Source organism: Oryctolagus cuniculus, chromosome 2 (assembly GCF_051225735.1).
Source record: "Oryctolagus cuniculus isolate XC-2025 breed Fujian yellow rabbit chromosome 2, ASM5122573v1, whole genome shotgun sequence".
Lineage (NCBI taxonomy): Eukaryota > Metazoa > Chordata > Mammalia > Lagomorpha > Leporidae > Oryctolagus > Oryctolagus cuniculus.
In genome coordinates, this window is record NC_142868.1 from 26,414,715 (window position 1) to 26,439,676 (window position 24,962).

Below are 24,962 nucleotides of genomic sequence, written 5' to 3' on the forward strand. Positions count from 1 at the left end.
AAACTAGAAATTATATCTGAACTGTCTTACCTTGACATGTATTGAGAGGTAGTCCCCTTCCATTGCTTGTTTCAATTCTTGGCTCTGTATCAAAAATATGAGCTCATGTTGGAAGGAGATACAAAATGACAAAAGAACCAAAAAGTAGCTGTAATACCTTATTAAAATATTTAAAAATTAATAAAGAGAAAATTAAATTTAATACAGCTCTTTAATGTAAATTGATTTCAATGAAAATAATATATTTTATCATTTAAATATTAATTGTGTTCTTCCCTCTATAATATTTCTTTTTCCTTTCAAAAAGACAATGAAAACAAAATGAATATTTTATATTTTTCTACTAATTATTACAATGAATTTTTGTCACATAAATATTTTATTTTGAAAAGCAATAATGTTGCTGTTTAATAAATGGGGTAGTCATAGATATTCTTAGGCAACCTAAATCATTTGTGACAGTTCATAGTGCAAAGTTGTAGCTTTTTAAATATATGCACCTTCATTATATTTTAGTCCATTTTTTTGAAGGGTCTTCTTGTTGATTCCCAGGTAATACACTATTTGTGATTTCACATTAGTTTCTTTAAAACAATATGTTATGTACAAGAGTATATTAGATGTTATGTCATTTTATATACTAATGCTATGTTCCATTCCTCCTATGCTGGATGTTGCAGTGGAATTTTCCATGAGATCAGTCATGTTAATAAATGAGGTTTAAATTTTGCTGTGCACTTTATGCATTTCTTTTATTCTACTATTGCAGAAAAGCCCATGACATGGCTATTATCTTCCCTTTTGCAAATAAGAAAATTGAGTCTGAAGACACAAGAAAGCAATGGAGCCTGGATTTAAACTCAGTTTGACAGATTTCAAAGCCTATCTGAATACCCTTTATAACTGCATGGCAACCCAATTAATTTTTGCATATCCACTAATTTTGCTCATTCTCATCAAATCAGAATTACAAGGGAAATATACATACATTGTGGAAACATTTAAAAAATATCCATGATCATTTAACTAGCATCATACTCATCTGTCTCTGATGTATATATGTATATGTATGTCTCTATGTACATGTTTTATGTATATAATAACAATTGCATCTTTCCTGGTCAATTGATAATTGTATACTTGATTTGTGATTTTCCTCAACATTTCTTTACAATTTTTTCTTCAAAATAGTAATAATATCACATGATGACAATTGTTTCTACATGCACACAATATTTTCAACATTATTTTCTGTGACTATGTTAAATAAAAAGACTAGATACATATATGTCATTGCCTTTCAAAATATTCATAAGCATTTCGTGGTTAAAAGAATTTAAAGTTAACCTAGAACTCCCATGACACCACTTCTTATTAGTCTTCCTGAAACAAGGCCCCTACCAAAAACCTTAGGCAAAAATCAACTCACAATGGATCAAGGAGGTAAATCTATGATGTGATACCATCAAATTACTGGAGAAAAATATCAGGGAAACTCTGAAAGACATTGGCATTGGCCAAGACTTCCTGGAAATGAGCCCAGAAGCACTGGCAATCAAAGCAAAAATAGACAAATGAGATTATGTCAAGCTGAGAAGCTTCTGCACTGCAAAGGAAACACTCCACAAAGTGAAGAGGCAACTGAGAGAATGGGAGAAAATATTTGCAAACTTTGCATCCAGTAAAGTATCAATATGCAATATTTATAAAGGGCTCGAGATAACAACAACAGAGAAATCAAATTGAGAAATGGGCAAAAGACTTGAATAGACATTTTTCAAAGGATGGAATACTGAGGGCTAACAAACAGAAACAGGAAGAAATGCTCAGGATGTCTAAGCATTAGGGAAAATGCAAACAGAAACCAATATGAAGTTCTATCTCACCCCAGTTGGAATGGCTACTATCTTAAAAAAAAAAAGTAATAATTGCTGGCAGGGAGCAAGGCAAAAGGTACCCTTATCCACAGTTTGTGGGAATGAAAACTATTACAATCATTATGGAAGACAGTATAGCGATTACTCAGAAATCTGAAAATATATCTACCATATGACCCAGCCATCCAACCCCTGGGACTTTACCCACACAAAATGAATTGGCATATGAAAGAGCTCTCTGTATCTCCATGTTTATTGCACTCAATTTACAGCAGCTAACATATGGAATCAACCCAGATGTTCATTAACTGATGACTGGATAAAGAAAATATAGTATATATACAATATGGAATACTACTCAGCCATGAAATGCTATCTTTTGTAACAAAATGGATGCAACTAGAAACCATTATGCTTAGTAAAACAAGCCAGACCCAAGAAGACTAATATAATCTGTTTTCTCTGATATGTGGTAGTTAATACAAAAAATATGTAGGAATGAAACAGAAAAAAAAGTCTCTGTGTATTACAGAGAAGTGACAGTAAAGGAACCTAGTAACTAACTAATGTATTGATTCAAGATCACTTAAGTCATTGTTTTGCCTTTAGTATTGCTCTGTGCTGTTTCTAATTTTAAGAAAAATGTTCTAATTTTTACTTCTTTTACTTTCTTTTTTTTTTTAAAAAGATTTTATTTATTTATTTGACAGGTAGAGTTACAGACAGTGAGAGAGAGACAGAAAAGTCTTCCTTCCATTGGTTCACTTCCCAAATGGCTGCTACAGCCGGCGCTGCAATCCCAAGCCAGGAGCCGGGTGCTTCTCCTTGGTCTCCTATGTGGGTGCAAGGGCTCAAGCACTCGGGCCATCCTCCACTGCCCTCTGGGGCCACAACAGAGAGCTGGACTGGAAGAGGAGCAACCGGGACTAGAACTGGCACCCACATGGGATGCTGGCACCACCGGCGGAGGATTAACTAAGTGAGCCACGGCGCCAGCCCCTACTTTTTTCTTTAAATAATTTCCCTTTAATAATCTTTTAATAGATCATTAACCACTATAAATTTTTAATGTTAATTTTTTTCACTAAATTGTGCTATACATTTTTTATACATATATACACATATATATGCTGCTCATCTAACAATTTATTATTTAAATTTGTTGGCAAACAATAAACAGGTAAATGGACTCAAACAAAATGGACAGTGTTAAACAGAGTCCTTGCAGTGACTGTTTTCTCAGATGAACAATAGCATGTTTATGACTAAGTCGAAGAAAATTATGTAAGAACTCAAGCAATTAAAAAGTTTTTCTGATGATAGGCAAACATCATTTGGTAATATTTGCAGTTATTTGATCAGACGACTTTTTAAAAAATTACTTAAGATGTGAACGAGTAAAAATTCATTTCGTAAAAAGAGAACTACAACCTACATTAAATTAAAGCTTTGTTTTGGTTATAGGTTTCTCAAGAAATGGTGCAACGTGAACATTAAGATCAAAAGAAAAGTTGAACAACAAAGCTTCAAGAAGAATCCAAACCAGGGAGTTCCCAGGTACTTGGATGTACAAGCATGTCTACCTTCTTTCTGTCTGGGATGTTGTGATTATATGATTCAACATCAAAATAATTATAATGCATGTGTTTTTGTTCATATTTTATATTGCCAGGAAATTCAGAATTAGATTGGCTTCATTTAAACCGCATTTTTTTTTATTACCCAGCTTTGCGATTGGACAGGAAATAGTCACTGGAAGAAACATTAAGAACCAGGCAATCATCTCAAATAGTAATGAATAAAATACGTGATTAGTAAATACTTGGCTGTCAGTATAGAAACAATGTGCTTGTGTAGTGTATTAGGAATTAATACTCAAACAGGCATTCAGTGTGGACAAAAGTAGAGAATGGAGTCTACAAGGCTGTCTTGAAAGTCAGCTGCTAGGTACTCCTAGAAAAGTAGCCAAACTCTTAGAATTCCATCTGCAACTTGAAGATAATAATAACACCTTGTGGTTTTGTCACAGGTTGTTACGTGATTTAATGGAAAGTTTGTAAAGACTTTTCTGGAAAAAAAAAAAAAAACATTATTTTCTCAAAAAAAAGCAGACTCTATCACTGAGAAAAAAGAGAGTTTAGGATTAGCATTTCTAGTCATTTTTGAAACAGGTAAGCAAAGCATTAAAATTAGGCAGAATAAATGTCAGGAGACTGCAGGCAATTTCCTGAAATCTTGATGATTAATAAAAGCCAATGTCTACTATCTCTGAGTCCACAAAACTAAAAGTATAGAAGGCAGTTTTTTCTCTGTCTTTGTATTTCTCTTGCAAGCTTTGGTCAAGGTAGTCACCACTTTGGATTCAGGGACAGAGTTATAAAAATAGTAAGTTACACATGACAATACAGTGGGATTTAGGTCAGAAGTAAGCTTAATGAAAGATAACTGGATAGTATAATTAAAGCACATACGCTTTACATAAATTTGACTAGGTATATTTGAGCCTTTCAATATATGTCTTGCAAATTATTTCCCCAGTTTGTGTAAACTTGTACCAATCTTTCCTATGCAGTAGCCTCCTTTCAGACCCCCTGTTTTCTTCCCCTTCACACACAACTAGGTGGTGGGAATGTATAAGATTTCCCTCATGTAGATACTCCAGAAGGAAACAAAAACAGAGACCTAAGAGTGTATCAGCTAAATCTACTAATATAAGTCATTTTATTAACTTACATATCTAAGTTCTTGGGTGTTATTAAACACATGCGAAAAAATTGAGTTTTTATGCCTGCCTGCCAATAATATTGTCTGTCTCATCCCTCCCTCTTGTTCATTTTTGAGCAGTTAGTATTCTTCTATGGACTTTTTTAAAGATTTATTTATTTATTTGAAAGTCAGAGTTATACAGAGAGAGAGAAGGAGACACAGAGAGAGAGAGGTCTTCCATCCACTGGTTCACTCCACAGATGGCCGCAATGGCCAGAGCTGTGTCGTTCTGAAGCCAGGAGCCAGGAGCTTCCTCCGGGTCTCCCACATGGGTACAGGGGCCCAAGGACTTGGGCCATCTTCTACTGCTTTCCCAGGCCATAGCAGAGAGCTGGATCAGAAGTGGAGCAGCTGGGTCTTGAACTGGTGCCCTTATGGGATACTGGCACTGCAGGGGATGGCTCCACCCGCTAGGCCGTAGCACCGGCCCCATGAAATGTTACACTACAAACTTGGGCCTGAGCATCATTTATGGAAGAGCACAATTCAGTGTAGTTCATACTTTAGAGGTTACTACTTAATATCTCTGTCCTTGCTTATCCTCTCCAAAATCCTGTTAGTTTTGTATCGAAATGTTTGCTGAAGGAAAATTTGGAGCAACTTTGAGCCATAATGTGTCAACGAGTCAGTGAGTCTGTGAGAAAGATGGTGTTGTGGCTCTTGGCTAGAAAGGAGAATGAAGCGAGTACTCCAGGAACACTCAGGACACACAGCAAAGATTGCACTGGGGAGTGACTTCTGTGTGCATCGGTCAGTTTTGTTAGCCAGGAGGACTTGGAAGACAAGGTCTTTTGATTTTATTGTGTCTGTCATATGCTCACTCAGATGGTTCAGCAAAACCAGAAGTTGTTTCTGGAATGGTCTACTCTTTAAACTCTGAGCTTTTTCTTTGTATTTAAGACATAGTTGTCTTTATTTCTCCCTAGTGACTTGCATTGAGACTTTCATTATAAAGTACTCTACAAATAGGTCAAAGTAAAAATATACAGTGATGCTTAGATCTCCTCACAGGGAAATATATTTCAGTCTATGAATAAGCGCATGAAAGAGATTTTCTCCCCCTGTGAAAGAAGACTCAGTATTCCCTTCTCCTCCACTCTACCCAGGGCACTATGACATGTTCTGGGGTGTGATTTTGCTCTCATTTGGAAGGTGTCCTCTAAAACTAAATCAATTTTATTAGTCTGCTGTTATCCTCAGAAATTTTGCCATTTGTAGATGCCTTTCTCCTTTTTATAACAAAAGCAATATTGCATGCAGAATTAAGACAGGAACCTTATCCTACACATTTGTGACACTTTTCTTTTTGTTGTCTTAAAGAATGGAATAATTGAAGCTAGCTTTTCCATATAAAACCTTTAATATCAGTTCATTGGTTAATTTTTTTTCATAAAGGCTATATGAGATTCGGTTGTCCTGAATAAATAGAAATTAATGAAGGGATAGAAATGGAATGGATATAATTTTGTAGCTAGGTATTTGAAACAGGCCAAATCAAAGACAGCATTCTTCGAAGGGTCAGAAAACAAGAAGAGAAAAATGAGGAGGTGGGAGATGTGTGCTTAATCTTTATAACAGTAGATGAGAAAGGCTGGGGAGTGAGAGGGGCAAGGAGTCAGGAAGATGGATATTTTCCTTTGTGATTTTATAGTGCCACCCCCTGACTGCACTTTTTTTTATGGTTCTATTGAGCTTTCAGACTGGGCCTGTGTGGAGTTAGTTATTGTTGCGTCTGTCACCTTATATCTGATGCCCCTTCAAACTTGATCCCAAGGTTACAGCATTCTGACTGAAATATTCCCAACACTGCCTTTAATAGAAATTCACAGTATGGGCCTTCATCTCACCAAGGAAATGTAGCACATTAAACTGATGCTTCTTTATTAATATGTTTCACATCTATTTCTGTTATTATTATCTATCTTATCATGAGCCCTGATTTTGTTAAAAAATGTAAGGTTAATTACAAAAAATACTATTAGCTGGAAGGGTACTCATTAGTTCGCTAGAAGCAAGCACTTCAAATTCACATTTCCTATCTGAATTCCCAGGGCTCCTCCCCATTTCATTCCATCACATGTACTGCATTAAACCTTCAGTAACACTGCAGCCCATCACATAGTTGAAATTTTGTCTGCATTAGGTGAAGTTAGCCCTAACAATAGGATGGTGCTGAGCATATAGTTGAAGATACATTCATGATTCTGTATTTTACAAGTTAGCAAAGGAGTAGAATAACTGCTGACAATGCGATTGCATAGTTGAGCATGAGTCCATCAAATGGATTACCACATGTCAGGATGCAGAACCAGAAAGATTCTAATCATGTCTCCAGTTTCTTTGATCCCATGTATTTCAACTTTAAAATGAAGAACTTTAATTACCTGAAATTAGCAAGAAATAATTCTACTTTATCTTTCCTGTTATCAGTCTGCAAAAATTTTCAAAGATGTGATTCAAATACTGAAGATGCATTTTAAATACTTAAAAGTGAATAATGTAAGGAGTCATTTCAATTCCGCTTTAACATTCAAGAAAAGGAAATGAAATTACAATTCCATATGTCTTCTTAATTCACGAGATACAGGATTTCAGCACTTAAGACCAAACCAAAAAAATACAATACACACAAAAAAGTATCATAGGCTGAGTGTGAAGTTTTATCGGTAATGGAGACTCCACAAATCCAGGTGCTGTTGCACAAATCCAGGTGCTGTTGCACCTGAGAAGAAAGCCAAAATTCCATCTCTTAATTAGGCTGTGACAAATTAAGAGCACAGTGCATTGTTTCAGAGTTAGAATGCATTGCAGTTTGCTGCTTAGCTTTTATCCTTCCAGGGTTGAGATTGGCTTTGCTAACCAGAGTATGTCTTAATGCTATTGACTTCTATTGTCTGCTGCTGGACACCAGCACTCTAGACACAGGAACACACAGCATTTTATTATAATGGGTGGGTGGAAAACAACTCATTATTATGTCTGAGATTGCAAATGTTAACTCCTTGGAATAGGGTGCAATATGTGGTGGTGAGAAGCTCCATTTTTATTTATTTATTAATAAATAAAAAAGGGCATGGTAAAGGCAAGACTCACCTGTAAACTTTCTGCAAATACATTTATGGGCAATGGAATGAGGAAACTAGTCTTAAAAGCTGGACCCACACTATTGGCTGTCTCCCCCATCCAAGCTGTGCTTACTTGTCCTTTATTAAACGGAATTCACTTAACTAAGGGAGTGATACAGCTGTCTCTCCTAGACTGAAGGAGTTAATTGTTTCTCCAATAGTTAAGCACACTGATGGCCAGTATTGCACTGAGGGGTTTGTTTAGGGGAATTTCACAATCAAAGGTGCTACACCCAGAGGAAAGAGGGCAAAAGAAACAGGGGATCCACACTCCTGTCCATAAAAACCCCAGGCTGAATGCAGACTGGGCTCTCAGTCCTTACTGAGACTCCTGCCTGGTCTAGCAGAAATATGAAATTCTGTCTTTTCACTCTTTTCAATAAACTGCCAAAATCTTCTTCTCACCTCTTTCATCAGAAAGATAACTTCCTCGTTGATAGAGCAAGCGCCTAGGGTTCAAATCAGCAGTAACATCATCTCAATAAAAAAGACCTAGTGTTCCCTAAGTGAACTTCATACAGTATCCACACTGATCATGGGGGGACATCAAAGGAGGGCAGTTCCTCATCAGAGTAGGAGCCTCAGTGCTCAGTTGTAGGAGCCTCAGCTGATGCCAATGTTCCCTTGATGTTGCCTGGGGCAACTGCATGGCCAGAGGATGGAATGACTGGGCAGCAGAGGACGGAGTGATTGGGTAGCAGAGCATCCAGTGACTGGGCAGCAGGCTTTTGCTTTGTCACTCAACCAGGGCACTACCACTTCTAAATATTTCTATATCTGATTTTTTCTTGAAATATGATTTGAAGAACCATTTCTACTGCCAGTATTGTTTTCACACACATATCATTGATATGCTAATTATACTGATTCTTGGGAATTTGCCAAATGGAAAAGATTGGAGGACACAATATGAGTTCAAAAGGAAAGCAATGCTGTGCAGACAGAGAAGAAACAATAAAACAGCAGAAACATAAAGGGGAGCATTTAGTCATTGCCAGGTGGTGGTCAAGTCCAGGGTGTACTGCTTCCATTACTACTAAAAGCTCTGGAAATGGCCATGTGTATTCCATGTCTCACTATTTCTATCCAGGCCACATAAGCATGGCAATCAGTTACTAAGATTAAGTAGAGCCTCTGCCATGGAAGTAAACAGTTTGAGTCTTCCAAGACTTAAACATACACTATGAAATATCCAACAACCAATGTGAAAAACAAATGGATAGTCCAGGACTTAAAGACCTAGGGCCAGAACCAAATTGTTTGCAAATTGTAGCTTGAGTCATCTCTGGCCTTATTAGATAGCCTGTGCTAGTGTTTTGTTATTAAGTTTTATTTATCAATTTTATTCACCAGAAAGAAAGTGAGAGAGAGTGAGAATCTCATTTGTTGCTTTACTCTTTGAATGGCTGCTCCAGCTAGGGGCAAGAATAGGCCAAAACTAGGAACCAGGAACTCAATCCAGGCCCCCGCATGGATGTTAGGGGCACAAGTCCTTGAACCAGCACCTGCTGTTTCCCAGGGTGTGCGTTAGCAGGAATCTGGGATCAGACTCAGAGACTAACTCAGTCAATCTGATATGGGATACAGGCATCCCTGGTATACTCTTAACCACTAGGCAAACACCCATGCCACAGCTGTTATTTTTAACCTACCCTAACCAGTATACATTCTTAAAGTAGTAAGAAACTGTAGATGCATAATTAAGAAATGTAGAGATCCATGTTTGCACAAACTAGGACATTGTCATGTGCTCAACTATAGGTGGCTTAACATTGTTCAGTTTAGGAAAGTACAGATTTATGAGAAAGGGCAAGATTCTGTTGAATGAGACCTTGGGATAGTAAACAGGAAGAAAGGGAGTTGGCATTAGACTATTCCAGACTGAGCTCCAAGAATTTGAGTTTTTTTAATTATACAAGTTACTTAGGATCATTTTCTCATCAAAAGTATGTAAGCATTGAAAATATATTCATATATAAAGGTAGTGTTATGGACAGGGAATGTAATGATCTACATTCAGGGATGTGGTAGCTTATTTTCCACTGTGATGGGTGTATCTTCCCTGAGAATGCTGACTGTCTGTGACCTCTTTTGTGCCTTGGACTCCAGCACATACAACTGCTGGATTTTCAGGAAGGCAGATGTTGTTATAGTCAGTTTTCAATGAATTCAGGAGGGGGGAAAAGAGTGCTTTGGTTGGAAACCCAGCACAGTGTAGGGCAGATCACCCATTCATCACTCTGTCAATTGCCACCAGGCCTCCTCCTGACCATTCCCTTCTTCCCAGCAGGCATACCCACATGTCTCCTGCAAATACTTCATAGATTTTCTACTTCATTTATCTGATCCCATCTGCTTTCCATCCTCTAGGAATTTCTCAAAAAAAAAAAAGAAAAAGAAAGAAAGTTGGCCCACAATGTTAATCGTTCTTATTTTCCGACATGTTTCTTGATATATTTCTTAGAAGAAAAGCTTTCTTTGCCATGCTGAAGGAATGCAGATCAGAGGTAGGATGATATACATACCGGCCATGCAACTTGGATCCCATCTCTCCCCATTCTTCCTTTCATTCAATCACAGTACTCTCATTTTACTAAAAGACTCAAGGACAATGAGAAATTATGGAGTGCAGATGTTCAAATAAATAACTCCACATTTGGCCCCAGGTATGACTTCTCTCTTGGAATAATAAACACAGATATAAATAGGTAAGATTTGAGATTCTTGGGGTTTCTCCAAGACAGAGACCTTGGATGTCTTGAATAATACCCAAGACATAATACCAATGTACATATGAAGAAAACAGAAAATCCCATCTATCTTGTTCTGGCACCATCTATGGACTGAGATGTTGTGGACTGTGTGTATCAGCGACATGAGCATTAAGCCGACTCAGGGGTCTTGTCCTAACCTTATCTAAGAGATGTCTATATTGTAAAAATATTCCATTCACTAGAAAAGGAAGAACAAGAACAATTGAAAAATGACAATCTGGTCAACAATATTATTTTTTCCACAGTTTTAAAAAACTGTGACCAAGCCTACATAAAGATTTAATGGAAATTACTAAATGGGAGAAAAATCTTGTCATAAAAAAGCTATCAAAAGGGGCTGGAATTGTGGCTTAATGAGTAAATCTGCCGACTCCACTTTGACCCAGCTCGCTGCTAATGTACCTGGGAAAGCAGCAGAAGTGCGTCCAGGTGCTTGGGGCCCTGAACCCATGTGGGAGGCTAGAATGAAACTCCTGGCCCTGGCTTTGGCCTGGTCCAACCCCAGCTGTTGGGGCCATCTGGAGAGAGAACAAACAGATGGAAAATATCTCCTTCTTTCTCTACAGTTATGCCTTTCAAATAAAATAATAGATCTTTAATAAACACTATCAGGAATATGCTGACAAACTATTAAGACTAACCAGCAATTAAGAATGTAAGAATTTGAATTATGTTTTTGTCTTAGTGTGATTAATGTTGAAAGATGTGTATTTTTTGAAAGATTTATTTATTTATTTGAAAGGCAGAGTTACAGAGAGGCAGAGGCAAAAACAGAGAGAGATCTTACATCCACTGGCTCACTCCACAAATGGCAGCAATGGCTGGAGGTTGGCCAGGAGCCAGGAGCTTCTTCCAGGTCTGCCATATGGGTGCAAGGGCCCAAAGACTTTGGCCATCTTCTACCACTTTCAAATAAATAAATAAATCTTTTAAAAAAAATTAATGTCATTGGTATTTTAATTGAGATTAAATTGAATTTATAAATTACTATTAGTAGTATGGACATGTTGATGATGCTGATCCTTCCAGTCCATGAACATGGAAAATTTTGCCATTTTTTAATGTTTTCATCTATTTTTTCTTAGTGTTTTATAATTTTCAACATAGAGATCTTTAATATCCTTGGTTAAATCTGTTCCAAGTTATTTAATTCTTTTTGGAGCTATCTCCATGTGCAGAAGTATAATTCTAGATTCTTACCTTATACCTTATATAAAATTCCACTCAAAATGTATCAAAGACCTAAATCTGTGATCCAATACCATCAAATTCCTAGAGAATTTTGGGGAAACTGCAAGACATTGGCAAAAGCGAATACTTCTTGGAAAAGACCCCAGGAGCAAGGCAGTCAAAGCCCAAATTGACAGATATGATTACATCAAGCTGAGAAGGTTCTGCACAGTAAAAGAAAATAAAGAGGCAATCCAAAAAATGTGAGTATATACTTGTAATTTATGCAACTAATGAAGAGTTAAGATCTAGAATCTATAAAGAGCTCAGGAAATTCAACAATACAACAAATAATCCAGTTAAGGAATGGGAAAAGGACTTGAACAAGAATTTTCTTAAAAAGGGGAAATTCAAATGGCCAACAGACACTTGAAAAAATGCTCAGAATCACTAGCCATCAGGGAAATGCAAATTAAAACCACAACAAGGTTTCACTCCAGTTAAATCACTGCCATACAGAAATCAACAAACAACAAATGATGGCAAGGATGTGGGCAAAAGGGTACCCTAATCCATTGTTGCTGGGAATGTAAACTGGTGCAGCCACTGTGGAAGAAGTATGGAGTTACCTCAGATATCTGAATATAGACTTGCTATATGACCCAGCCATCTTAATCCTGGGAATTTACCCAAAGGAAAAGCAACCAGCACCTGAGAGTTATTTGCACCCCCATGTTCATTGCAGCACAATTCACAATAGCTAAGATATGGAATCAATTCAGAGGTTCATCAATTCTTGACTGGATAAAGAAATTATAGTATATATACACTGTAGAGCACTGCTCAGCTGTGAAAAAAAATGAACTCTTCTTTTGCAGTAAGATGGCCACAACTGGAAGCCATTATACTTAGTGAAATAAGCCAGTCCCCAAATCAGTTTTATTATATTTTTCCCTGATGCAAGGTAACGAATAGAGTACCTAAAATGTAATGTATTGAAGTGAAATGGGCGTTTTGAGACTGGTGATTATGATTATATACAGCCTTTGTCTTTTCCATTGAGGAACAGTGTATTTTTTTCATACTATGTGTATGCTTAGTGTAGGGTTAATTATATGATCTCTAAATAAACTGAAAATAGACTTTGCAAAAATTAAGAGTGGGAGTGGAAGAGGGAGGAAGAAGAATGGTTGGAGCATGGGTGAAGGAAGAGTAGGGTGGGAGGTATCACTATGCTCCTCAATCTGTATATATGAAATGCATGAAACTTATATAACTTAAATAACATTTTTTAAAAAAGAAAGCTCATCTGCTTCAAAGTAAAAAAAAATCGCCATTTTAATGCAAATTATCTAGCAAGAAGAGACCTCTGTGATCTCTATTGCAGCATTGTTGTTAATGCTAAATCCTGATAGTGCAGGAGTTTCACTCGTTTGCTGGGAATTTCACTGGATTGCTTGCATTACTACAGGAGTTCTAAATGATATTTTGAGGAGGGAAAAATTAAAACATCAATGGGTAAAAGAAGATGCAAGATAAAATGTTAAGAGGAGAGGTGAGGTGAAATAAGGGATCTGGAAGAAAGGAATGTTGATAGGAAAAGAAAGAGGCAGAGACATGAGTGGCTCACATCCAGCTTTCATAGGAAGATGGGAGACTAAGAATTTTACAAAATATTATGAATGTTCACACTGCACATCACATGATGTGCACTGTATCTTTGGCTTTTTATTCCCACTGATTCAAGCACTTCCTTAATATCCTCAATGTGAAAAAAAAGAAGACCAGACAAACTGGAAAAAAGTTATTTTTTCCTGAATTTGCCATAGAAATGAACTAGTCACCTTCTCGTGCATTTGGCGAAGACTCAAAAGTTAGCAGAGTGTGCAAATCTTATTATTGGAAAAAAAAATTTAAGATGTGCCCTCATTGTTGGCTGTCACTGTGTATTGGCTGTATATAAACTAACTATAATTAGGGCATCCTATGTGATGGGTTAGGGGTGCATATTTTTCCTTTCTTTGGTGCTCCTAAGTTGTAAATGGGGATAAAAATTGGGAAACTTAAAGCTATTATTTAAGTCTTGGCTATTTGGAGACAATTGTGACAGGTGTTATTGTGTAACTTCCTATATTGTTAATGGAAACAGCAATCTGGCTTCCTGCAAGCCTCATTCATAGTAAGTTTCTTGGGTTGTTGATCACAGGAAAGGGTATTGGTTTCTTGGGTAAGTAGCTGCAGGTTGTGGCTCAGAACTCTATTTTTATATATTATCTGGCTATTATACATTTGTATATTCAGTCTCATGAACAATAAGCTACTTTGTTTACAGACACAGATTCCAATTCTTTGTTTCCAGTTTCAGCACTTCTTTATTCCATTTCATTATACATTTTCACTATTTTCTGAATGTAAACTGTGAAATAATAGGATTATAAACAAAGTTTTTGGAAAGAAAGCTTAGAGTGAGGGTTTAAAGAAATCTTGGCTATAAAGATAATCAAATATCAGAATGAATTATGATTAGTAACTGAATAAACTCTATTCCATCTGTGATGAAGGTAAAAGAAATAACTAGCTACTATTGTTAACCCAGGCACAGTCCACTGGAGTTTTAATGTAATTCAGACATTCAAAATTCACTTTTCATTCTTTTAACAAGAGGAAGAAAACACCTAAAAATGTGGTTCCATCATTCTGACCGCCTATACATCAATTTGTAGGGGTCAACAATTCTGCTTAATTCTTTGGGTTCACATAGGTCCAGGCATGTCTTGCTATCTGGGTTACAGTCAAAATTTGAATAAAGGTTTGTCAGAGATTATATAATGAAATTCCCTGACTTAAGGAAACAAACAGAAAATAGTGCATATTTGGTATACTGAACCCTTCAAAGTCATTCCTGGATTCTTTGTGAAACTCCAGACATATGAGATGGGCAGCTGAAAGAGCTAGTTTTGCTAGGGTTCTAGTAAGAAATTTGGTAAATGAACAATGCTGCTTTTATGGTTGGGTATGAAAGTGGAGGCAAGTGACTAGTGTTAAGAAAAAAGATTGAACTACTGCTTGTGGAATTTGGCATCCCGTATCAGGGTACTGGTTTGAGTCCCAGCTACTTTGCTTCTAATGTACCTTTCTGCTATGTACCGAGGAAGAGCAGAAGATGGCCCAGGTGCTTGAGTCCCTGCCACACACACATGGGAGAAACAAGACCAGATGGAGTCCTGGCTCCAGCCTTCAGCCAGGCGCATACCTGGCTATTGCAGCCATTTGGGGAGTGAACCAGCAGATGGAAGATCTTTCTCTCTCTATTCCCATCTCTCTCAATCTTTATGTCACCCTGCCTTTCAAATAAATACATAAATCTTAAAAAAAAAGAAAGTGGATGCAAAATGAGGGAGAATATCAGATTAAAGTGAATATCTACCAGCTATTGAAAGTTTTGTCAAAGTGTCAGTGGCACTTAGTATGTCATGAGGCAGCATGTAGGATGGATACCTTCTGCATGATTCAGTAGGTAGGTCTTCAAGAACTCAGCATTGAACATTATGAGTGTAGATAATGGAATACCATTGAGATTGAGCATGGAGAGAAGTTGATCATTGGTGACAATGACATAACCTGGGAATTCCCAGTAACTGTAGAGTCTAACATATCAGGGTAGCCAAAATCCCAGGGCAGCGTTTGGAGGAAAAGTAAGTAGAGAAAACATGAGATACACATGAAATTCTGCAGACATGGGTTTCACTTAAGAGTAATGATTTTCTATTTAGGATCTGAATTTATACATTTGAAGATAATTATCTGTAAGGATAATGCCTGTCTTCTGAGTATATTAAATAATATATTATTTTAAAATAGTATTAAATCTTTAATTAAATTTTCCTCATGTGTAATTTAAATTAATTAAGTGTGTATTTAATAAATAAATAAATAAATGTCTATTTAAATTAAATATTTCCTCATGTGTAATTAGTTTTTACTAGTTTTTATGGTATAATTATAGTCAAAAGTAAATAAAAATGAAATTAACCAATTGAATATATTGAATGCATCAATGAGCATCCCTGAAGGAAACAAAACTCACTGCAGATGGTTCAAATGATGGGAGCTTCAGAAAGACACATGATAAAAGTTAAAACCAAACAAAGAAACATAAAGATACAAGGGATGTTGAGGACGCTGGAGACCAAAACTTGAGAAGTATTCTTTCTATTGGGATTGAAAGTATCATTCAAAAGAATAGTCATGAAAAGATGTCACCAGGTGAAAGCATGCAATTGGCAGCAAAGGGGCAGACATTGTGGCACAATGAGTTAAATAAGTGCTTAGAATGCCCACATTTTGTAATAGAGCACCTAGTATAAAAACCCACCTCTGCTTCCATCTTCCCACTAATGTGTACCCTTGGAAAGGAATGGGAGAGTGAGTGGGAGATGGGAGGGCTGTGGGTGGGAGGGAAGTTATGGGGGGGAAAAAGCCACTGTAATCCATAAGCTGTACTTTGGTAATTTATTTTGGTTAAATAAAAGTTAAAGAAAAAAAAAGGTGTAAAAAATATTCAGGTTCCTTCTACTCAAGAGACCTGGATGGGGTTCCCACCTCCTGACTTTGACTGGGGCCAACCCTGACGCACAGTCTACCCTTCAAAAAGAAATCAATAAATAGAACTTCAAAAAAATAAATACTGTCTTTAGGGCTGATTCTGAGGCCAGAGTGCTATTTAGGACATCTGCCATTCTATGAGTCTGCTGAGTATCTCACTTCCCATGTTGGATCACTCTCCCCTTTATTTACTCCATCAGTTAGCGTTAGCAGGTACTAGACTTGTCTATGTGCTCCCTTTGACTCCCAGTCCCTTCACCATGACCAACTGTGAACTGAAACTGATCACCTGGAACAGTGAGATGGCATTGGTACATGCCACCTCGATGGGATTGAATTGGAATCCCCTGGTATGCGTCATGACTGGAGCATAGGGGGATTGCTGATGCCATAGACAGGAGTGTCAATTGGTAAAGTCAGCAACAGGAGTCACTGTGCACTTACTCCTCATGTAGGATCTCTATCCTTAATGTGCTGTGCATTGGGATTTAATGCTATAACGAGTACTCAAACAATATATTTCACTTTGTGTTTCTATGGGGGTGCAAACTGTTGAAATCCTTACTTAATGCATACTAAACTGATCCTCTGTAAAAAAAAAAAAAAAAAAAAAAAAAAAAAAGAAAGAAATTATCAATTCCCAACTTGACTCTCACTGGGATTAAACATGACAATAGGTCTAATCTGATTTCATCATCATTTTAAAAAATCATCTATTATTTTTCACTTTATGTTTCTGTGTGGGAGCAAACTGTTGAAATCCATACTTAATGTATACTAAGCTGATCTTCTGTATATTAAGATAATCGAAAATGAATCTTGATGTGAATGGAAGGGGAGAGGGAGTGGGAAAGGGGAGGGTTGTGGGTGGGAGGGACGGTATGGGGGGAAAGCCATTGTAATCCATAAGTCGTACTTTGGAAATTTATATGCATTAAATAAAAGTAAAAAAAAAATAAATAAATAAATACTGAAAGTGTAGGATAAGAAACATTCTCTTGCTTCCTAACGGTTCATCCAATCAGAAGCCAACTGGTTAGCTAACATTGATGTTGTAGCCTACAGAAATAAGCCACCTTTCATCTTGAGAAGAGCAGTGTTGAGAAAAGATCCTCAAAGTGGAGACGGGATAAGCCACAGAGTGAGATGGTAGTGGTTTAGACAGGATGATTCAGATCCTTTGATCTCAATTTCTGGGCAATTTCTAGGCTATTCCCTTTGCACAGGCTACAGCAAGGTTAGAATTTTAATGCAGTCAAGCTAGATTCATTCTAATTATGCTTTCTCTCTGTAATTTGTTGGAACTGAAGGTTTAGTTATTTAAAATAGGGAAGGGTTGACTTGAATGGTCATTACATGTTCTTGATAGAGTTGATTAATGAAAAGTATTTTTATGTTAGAATATCACTTAAGAGCTTAATAAAATGTAAGTAGCAGAAAGAAAAAAAAAGATGACAAGGTTTTAAGGCATGCATTTTACCATGTCCTTTTATTATAACTATATCTATGTTCAATTTCTAACTGCAGATACTGCATTTTGCATTCACAATGTCTTGATCTATGCCATGCACAAATACCATGGTTGAATTTACATCCACCTACTTTGCTCAATTAATGTTTTCTAAAATAGCTAAATAAAGATTTTTTTACAAAAATAGCATCCTGTGAAACATTTGGATCCAAAATATAATCTATGTGAAACCCAGAAAACCAAAAAACCAAAATACAACTCCTCAAATATAAAATACTTAGAAATAGCATTAATGGGTGCAATGTATCCATTACTTTCTTATTGATTTAAGGGTCCCTTTCAGGGTTCTTGGTAAATTACTTGAAAAAGGCAACACACACAGCAGAAAAAAATTGTTAATAAATTTAAACATGTAGAAATTTTTATTTGAGTCAGTTAATCTCTTGCACCCAACACAGAAGTAAAATTTTGTAAAGCCTGGTCTATGTGTGTTTGTGTTATAAATTGGTTATGTGAGCAATTAACTGGTATCATTTTAATTCAAAAATATTTTTATCGATACACAGCTTCCTTCAAATTGTATTCATTTTTAATTTAGGCAAAAACATGTCGTCTGTTGAGCTCTCTGCTTGTGATCAAGTCACCTGGAGTACTGACTTCTAGGTGACAAAACTTTATTTCATCCCTTATAATGTAATAGTACTTATCACTCCCTCCATTATAAAGATCAGTAAAATCAACTTTAGTAGTCACAAAGGCCATGTTGAAATTTGTTCACTAGATATAGATAGCAAGAATGAAAAAGGGAGATATATTTAAGTATGGGAAAGGCTAGAAGGTTATTCTAATAGTAGTAGCTATCATTTACTAAATTACTAACTTTTCATTCCTTCCCCATATCCTTAAGCCTGCATTATTGGGGGTCTTATTCATGCTAGGGAAAAAAAAAGTGTGTGTGTGTGTGTGTGTGTGTGTTGTTATTGCATTCCCAACAACATAATCTGTTAATAATATGAATTTGACCAAGTTATTAAAATTTCCAAAACAGCTTCTTTTAGAAAGGGTTGTAAAGACTGACTAGTCTATTTAATATAATAATATTAATATCTATAATATCTACAATCCTCATAGTTATCCTGCAAGCTAATTATTTTCCCCATTTTAGGAATAATTGAACAGATGCTTGCAAAGTGACAAGGATGGAATTGGAGCCACATTTTTTACTGTGTTACTGTCTTCTGTATGTGGTGGTTGTGAGAAAAGCAGATGAGGATATGTAAAATCAGGATCATGTAGATTATATCAATAATTTTGGTTCTGTATCCTAAAAATAAAAGAAGATATTGACAACATTTAAAGTAGAAGACTAATAGATTTGACTGAATTAACTTGCATTCTGTTTTTAAAAACTTCTATGTCTGGAATAAAGAACAGATTTTGAAGAGCTAAGATACATCTGAAGAGGTCAGTATGGTTAGAGAAAGTATTTTATTGGAGGATCTAAAAGAGAAAACATGGATCAATTTAGCACAATTACAGGTAGAAGAAGTATTGTGAAGAGAGAACAAAACTCAAAAAATATATATCCAAATCAGAGACAATTAACCTCACCAAACTGCTTCTCTTGGTTTAAAGAATACATTGTTGGTTTAGTGGTATAGTGTGCAAAAGGCAACTAAATATCATATGTAACAATAAAACCATGTTATCCTTGTTTCTACCATGATTTACTTCCTAGATCACTCATTTTTTCCCCTGCTGATCCTTTAATTTTTGTTTTCAATAACATCCTCCTTTTTTCTGAATAGCTTTTATTTACATATTGGCTATTTCCTGGATGATGATATCTTATTTTCATGTCAAATTGAAACATTTTACATTTGGCAGATTTGCTTCAAGTAGCTGGAATTTTGACCATGGCATTGGTTTGCTATTATTTCTCTTTCATAATATACCAGGATAAGTCTTTCCCAGCTTCTGTCCTTGATCAATTGGTCCTAGTTTCCACTTTGTATGGGAATTAGATACTACACATGAATTGCCAAATATATTATTGAATGTTTAGTACTTTCCATTTCTAAACTAAATCATGGTATTTGTAGTGGAATTACAACTAAAAACCAGTATAAAGGTTGATTTTATTCCTCTTTTAGAGTTTGCTTACTGTTACTTTTCATTACTAGTTCTACAATTATGGGGATTTAATAGACATTGTAGATAGTCCTCCCTGAAAACTAGTTGATCTTGCTTTGGTAAATAACGGTGGATTTTGGTTAAATTTTGTTTGATCCACCAAGTAGAAAACATAATAATTTAAATTCATGTTTTATAAATAAATGCATATATCACTCAAGTGTACAATAAATTTAGATGCAACCTACTTCAGATGGACTTAAATGTGTCATTTCATTTTCCATCTGTATACTTGTCAGATATATATGAAATGTATGAAAAGTATGTGATTTTTCTGTGAGTTCTTTCAACCATGAAATAGAATCATGTATTTTAAATACACAGCTTTCTAACAAGTTTCTCTCAGAACATATAATTGAGATGAAGATCTGAGTAATATTCTATATCTTAGCATAATATGTTGAATGTAACAATATAAACAAGTTGTGCTTTTTCAACTATATGTACAAGTATTTTACAAAAAGATACACAGGGAAGCAAAAATTTGAGCTTGAGATAGGTTTTCTGTAATATGATAAAGAGTAGCAAACTGCCAAGGTTTCAATAGCCTTATTATTTAATTGCACATTGATGGAAAACAAATGAATTTTGGAAATAGTCAGCCTTTTATCTTGTGTATCAGATAACATGCTACATATGTCTTGTTCTGCCGACTTGAACTTATCAAGACTTAAATGCACTTCTTTTATTTTTTTTCTGAAGCTCTGTTACACAACAGATGGGATGTCTAACATCCTTTTCTATTTAAAACATGCAAGTTCTAATCAACAGGAGGGTTTTAGAATGTTAAACCAGCCAGCCATAAGAAATGTGTCATGCAGTTTCCTGTCATTCTAATTAATTAGATAGCATTATTTGTTGTCCCCAATGAACCTAAATGAGCTCAATGCCAGGATAATAGCTTCATTCCTATCAAAGATTTGTTTTTACAAAATTTGCTTGGATTGGAGCTAAAAAATAAAATAGTGTAAGATTACCTCAAATTCATAAGAACTATGATTTATATAGGAGACCAACATATTTGGGCTTTTCTTATCAGATCAATATTTCAATATTTTAGGATACTTTTACCTCAAAATTATGCTTTCTGCAATGCATTATATTTTTCATTTAAATATGTATTATAAGATCTTATTGAAAGATTCTTATACAATTCTTTTATAGCTTTCAGTTTTGTTATCTAGACAATAACTTAGTGCTACCAGCAGTCTATAATTATATCCTTTTCTTGTTCTTAGACTATGTAAAATAAAATTGAAAAATAAAAATGAAAAATAATTATGCATTATTTGCTTTGGCTATTGTATGATGCAAATGATCATAAATAATCAGGGGACAAATTGGGAGACAATCTGACTTAAAGTATTCAATCTTAACCTAAAGGATATCATGAGATTATTGTATGGAAAAGGCATGCTAAGTAAGCCATAATGATAAATTAAGCAAAAATGAAAATACTAATTCTAGCATATGATTCTAACAAGTATGTTTAGACCCTTGAATCATTATGGATATTTACTTATCTTTACCAATTTTAAACTGTTTATGCACTCGAATAATTCTAATTCTATATTTCTCTCCAGTAGATGTTCTTTGATATTTCCTGAAAATTTATTTAAATACTTTATTTAAATGTTACTTTCAAATTTTTGAAGGTCTAAAACTTTTAAGGTCATGATTATTAGCATAAACAATGGTTTTATGGATAAAAATGCATTTGATGGTTTCAATGGTTGATGTAATGTCTAATAATGAATAAGATGTAGTGTATATTTGATGAAGATTTTAGAAGAAATTTGTGTAATCACATTAAGAGCACCCAGAAGTATCAGGTGTCTATAACACAGCTTGAAAGATGATATGGAACCCTTTCTATTATTGCATTGGAAAAGTCTTCAGCCCCTACTGTGCCATAGTTAGGTGTGTACTGACAGAGATACGTACCTTATCACTAAAAGCACTTTATAACTCTCAACAACTAGTGCTTTCTTTTAAGTTCATTTCTTTCAGGTGAAAGCAGTTTTTCAGAGTCCATGTAAATTGTTCCATGACTCTTCATTCATTTTCACATTCGTAATTAAATTTTCATTTCAAAATATTTTCAACATCAGTTTGCACTTTCCTTGTTCTTATATCTTGGTGTCTATAAGATCTACTAGACCAGAGGTTGGAAATTTTTTTCCTCTGTAAAAGACTAGGTAATAAACATTTTAGATTTTGTAGGCTGTTCAGTCGCATCTGTTCAACTCTGCTAAAGAGTAGGCAGTCACAGAAAATATAAGGATAAATAGCCATGGATGTATTACAATGAAAATTAATCTACCTAAGTATGTGGTAGTGTAGACTTGACCTTCAAGCTTAATTTGTCAAACTTCATATTAGACTGTTAGCTCCTTGAGGGATGAGGAGTTTGTTTTATTATCTCTTATGGCAATTTGCACATTTCAGGTCTTTGATAATTCACTATTGAATAAGTGAGAGATTGTGACTACAGTACAGATTACTAGATAGTCAATTTTTAAATGATGGGGAATAGAAAATGTGAAAGACACTGACATTTTAGCTTAAAGGGTTAATCTAACACTTATAATATTGGCATCCCATATGGTTGCAGGTTTGAGTCCCGACTACACCACTTCCAATCTAGCTCCCTGCTAGTGCACCTGGGAAAATAGTAGAAGATGGCTCAAGTAACTAGGCCAGGCCACAAACATAGAGACCTGGAAAGAGTTGCAACCTCCTGGATACAACCTGGCCCTGGCCTAGCCCCAGCTGTTGTGGCCATTTGGGTAGTAAAGCATCAGAGAGATCAGTTTCTCTTCCTGTCTCTCTCTCTCTCTCTCTTTATGTAACTCTGCTTTTAAAATTAAATAAACGAATCTCTAAAGGAAAGAAGATGTGAAAAAGAGGAAATGATGTGGAGAAGAGAGAGAAGTAACAGAAAATATCCCCTATGTTATGATTTTTTAAAAAGATTTATTTAGTTAGTTAAAAGGCAGAGTTACAGAGAGGCAGAGGCAAAGAAAGTGAGAGAGAGAGAGAAAGAGAGAGCGAGAGAGAGGTCTCCCATAAGCTGGTTCACTCCCCAGATGGCCACAATGGCTGGAGCTGAGCCAATCCGAAGCCAGGAACTAGGAGCCTATTCCAGGTCTCCCAAACGGGTACAGGGGCCCAAAGACTTGGACTATCGTCTACTGCTTTCCCAATCCACAGAAGAAAGCTGGATCAGAAGTGGATCAGCCATTGCAGCAGCACTTCAGGTGGCAGCTTTATCTACTATGCCACAGTTCTGGCCCGATGATACAATTTTAAACTATTTCACCGATTCTTAATTTAAATCACAAGTAGAAATTTAACATACTACCAAATTATAGTGTAATTCATTGTTTTGGTGAAAATTCAAAGTTCTTTCTCATGAAAAGCACACAATAGAGCAGGGAAGAAGATTTCTCCTAAGTGTATTAATAAATTGTTGAGCACAGATCTATTGTAACAAATCAATGTATATAGTACTTATAAGTCCTAAAGAGAAATTGAGATATAAGGAATGATAAGGGTTTTCAAAATTCAGAACATTAGCCTTCCAGATTACAGAAAATTGGCCTTTTACAGTCCTCTCTCTCTTTCTCTCTCTCTGACACACACATACAATGCACACACACACACGACTGCTTCTATAGATTTTGCTCTCTGCATTTACTAAAAGATAAAAAAGCAAAGGTACAATTGTAAAAATGGAGGAACTGCCTACTTTTCCTCAAAATATTACTGGAAGATATGTCTTAAAAAGAATGTACGTCCTCACTTTTCAGTTAAATTTAATTTTCAGTTATATTTAAACACCTAAGAATAATTGTGTGTTAATTACAGAGTTCAACCAATAGTATTAAGTAGAACAAAAAAAATACTAAAAGGGATAAAGTATTAAGCTATACATCAACAGTCAGGACAAGGGTCGATCAAGTCACTCTTTAAATTTAACTGAAAAGTGATCTCTGTTAAATATAAGAGTGGGAATAAGAGAGGGAGAAGATGTACAATTTGGGGCATGCTCAATCGGACTTGCCCCAAATGGTAGAGTTAGAAACATGCCAGGGGATTCCAATTCAATCCCATCAAGATGGCATGTACCAATGCCATCTCACTAGTCCCAGTGATCAATTTCTGTTCACAACTGATCATAATGATAGGACCAAGAACCAAAGGGATCACATAAACCAGAATAGTGTCTGCAAATACTAGCTGATAGAATAAAAAAGGGAGAGAACGATCCAACATGGGAAGTGGGATACACAGCAGAGTCATAGAATGGCAGATGTCCTAAGTAGCACTCTGGCCTCAGAATCAGCCCTTAAGGCACTCAGATCTGGCTGAAGATCCCACGAGAGTATTTCAGGCATGGAAAGCCAAGACACTCTGGGGAAAAAAAAAAAAAAAAAAAAAAAACTCTAAATGAAAGATCTCTGCGAGTGAGATCCCAGTAGAAAGAACAGGCCATCAAAGAAGGAGGTACCTTTCTCTGAAGGGAGGAGAGAACTTCCACTTTGGTCATGGCCTTGTCTAAATATGATCAGAGTCGGTGAACTCAAAAGGATTCCATAGCCTTGGCAGCTCATGACAAGAGCCTAGGGAGATTACTGATGCCATAAACAAAAGTGTCAATTTGTTAAGTCAACAACAGGAGTCACTGTGCACTTACTCCTCATGTAGGATCTCTGTCCTTAGTGTGTTGTCCAACATGAATAATGCTATAACTAGTACTGAAACAGTATTTTACATTTTGTGTTTCTGTGTGGGTGCAAATCTTTACTGTGTGGTTGAAATCTTTACTTAATATATACTAAATTGATCTTCTGTATATAAATATAATTGAACATGAATCTTGATGTGAATGGAATAGGAGAGGGAGCAGTAGTTGGAAGGGTTGTGGGCAGAAGGGAAGGTATGGGGGGGAAAAGCCATTGTAATCCATAAACTGTAC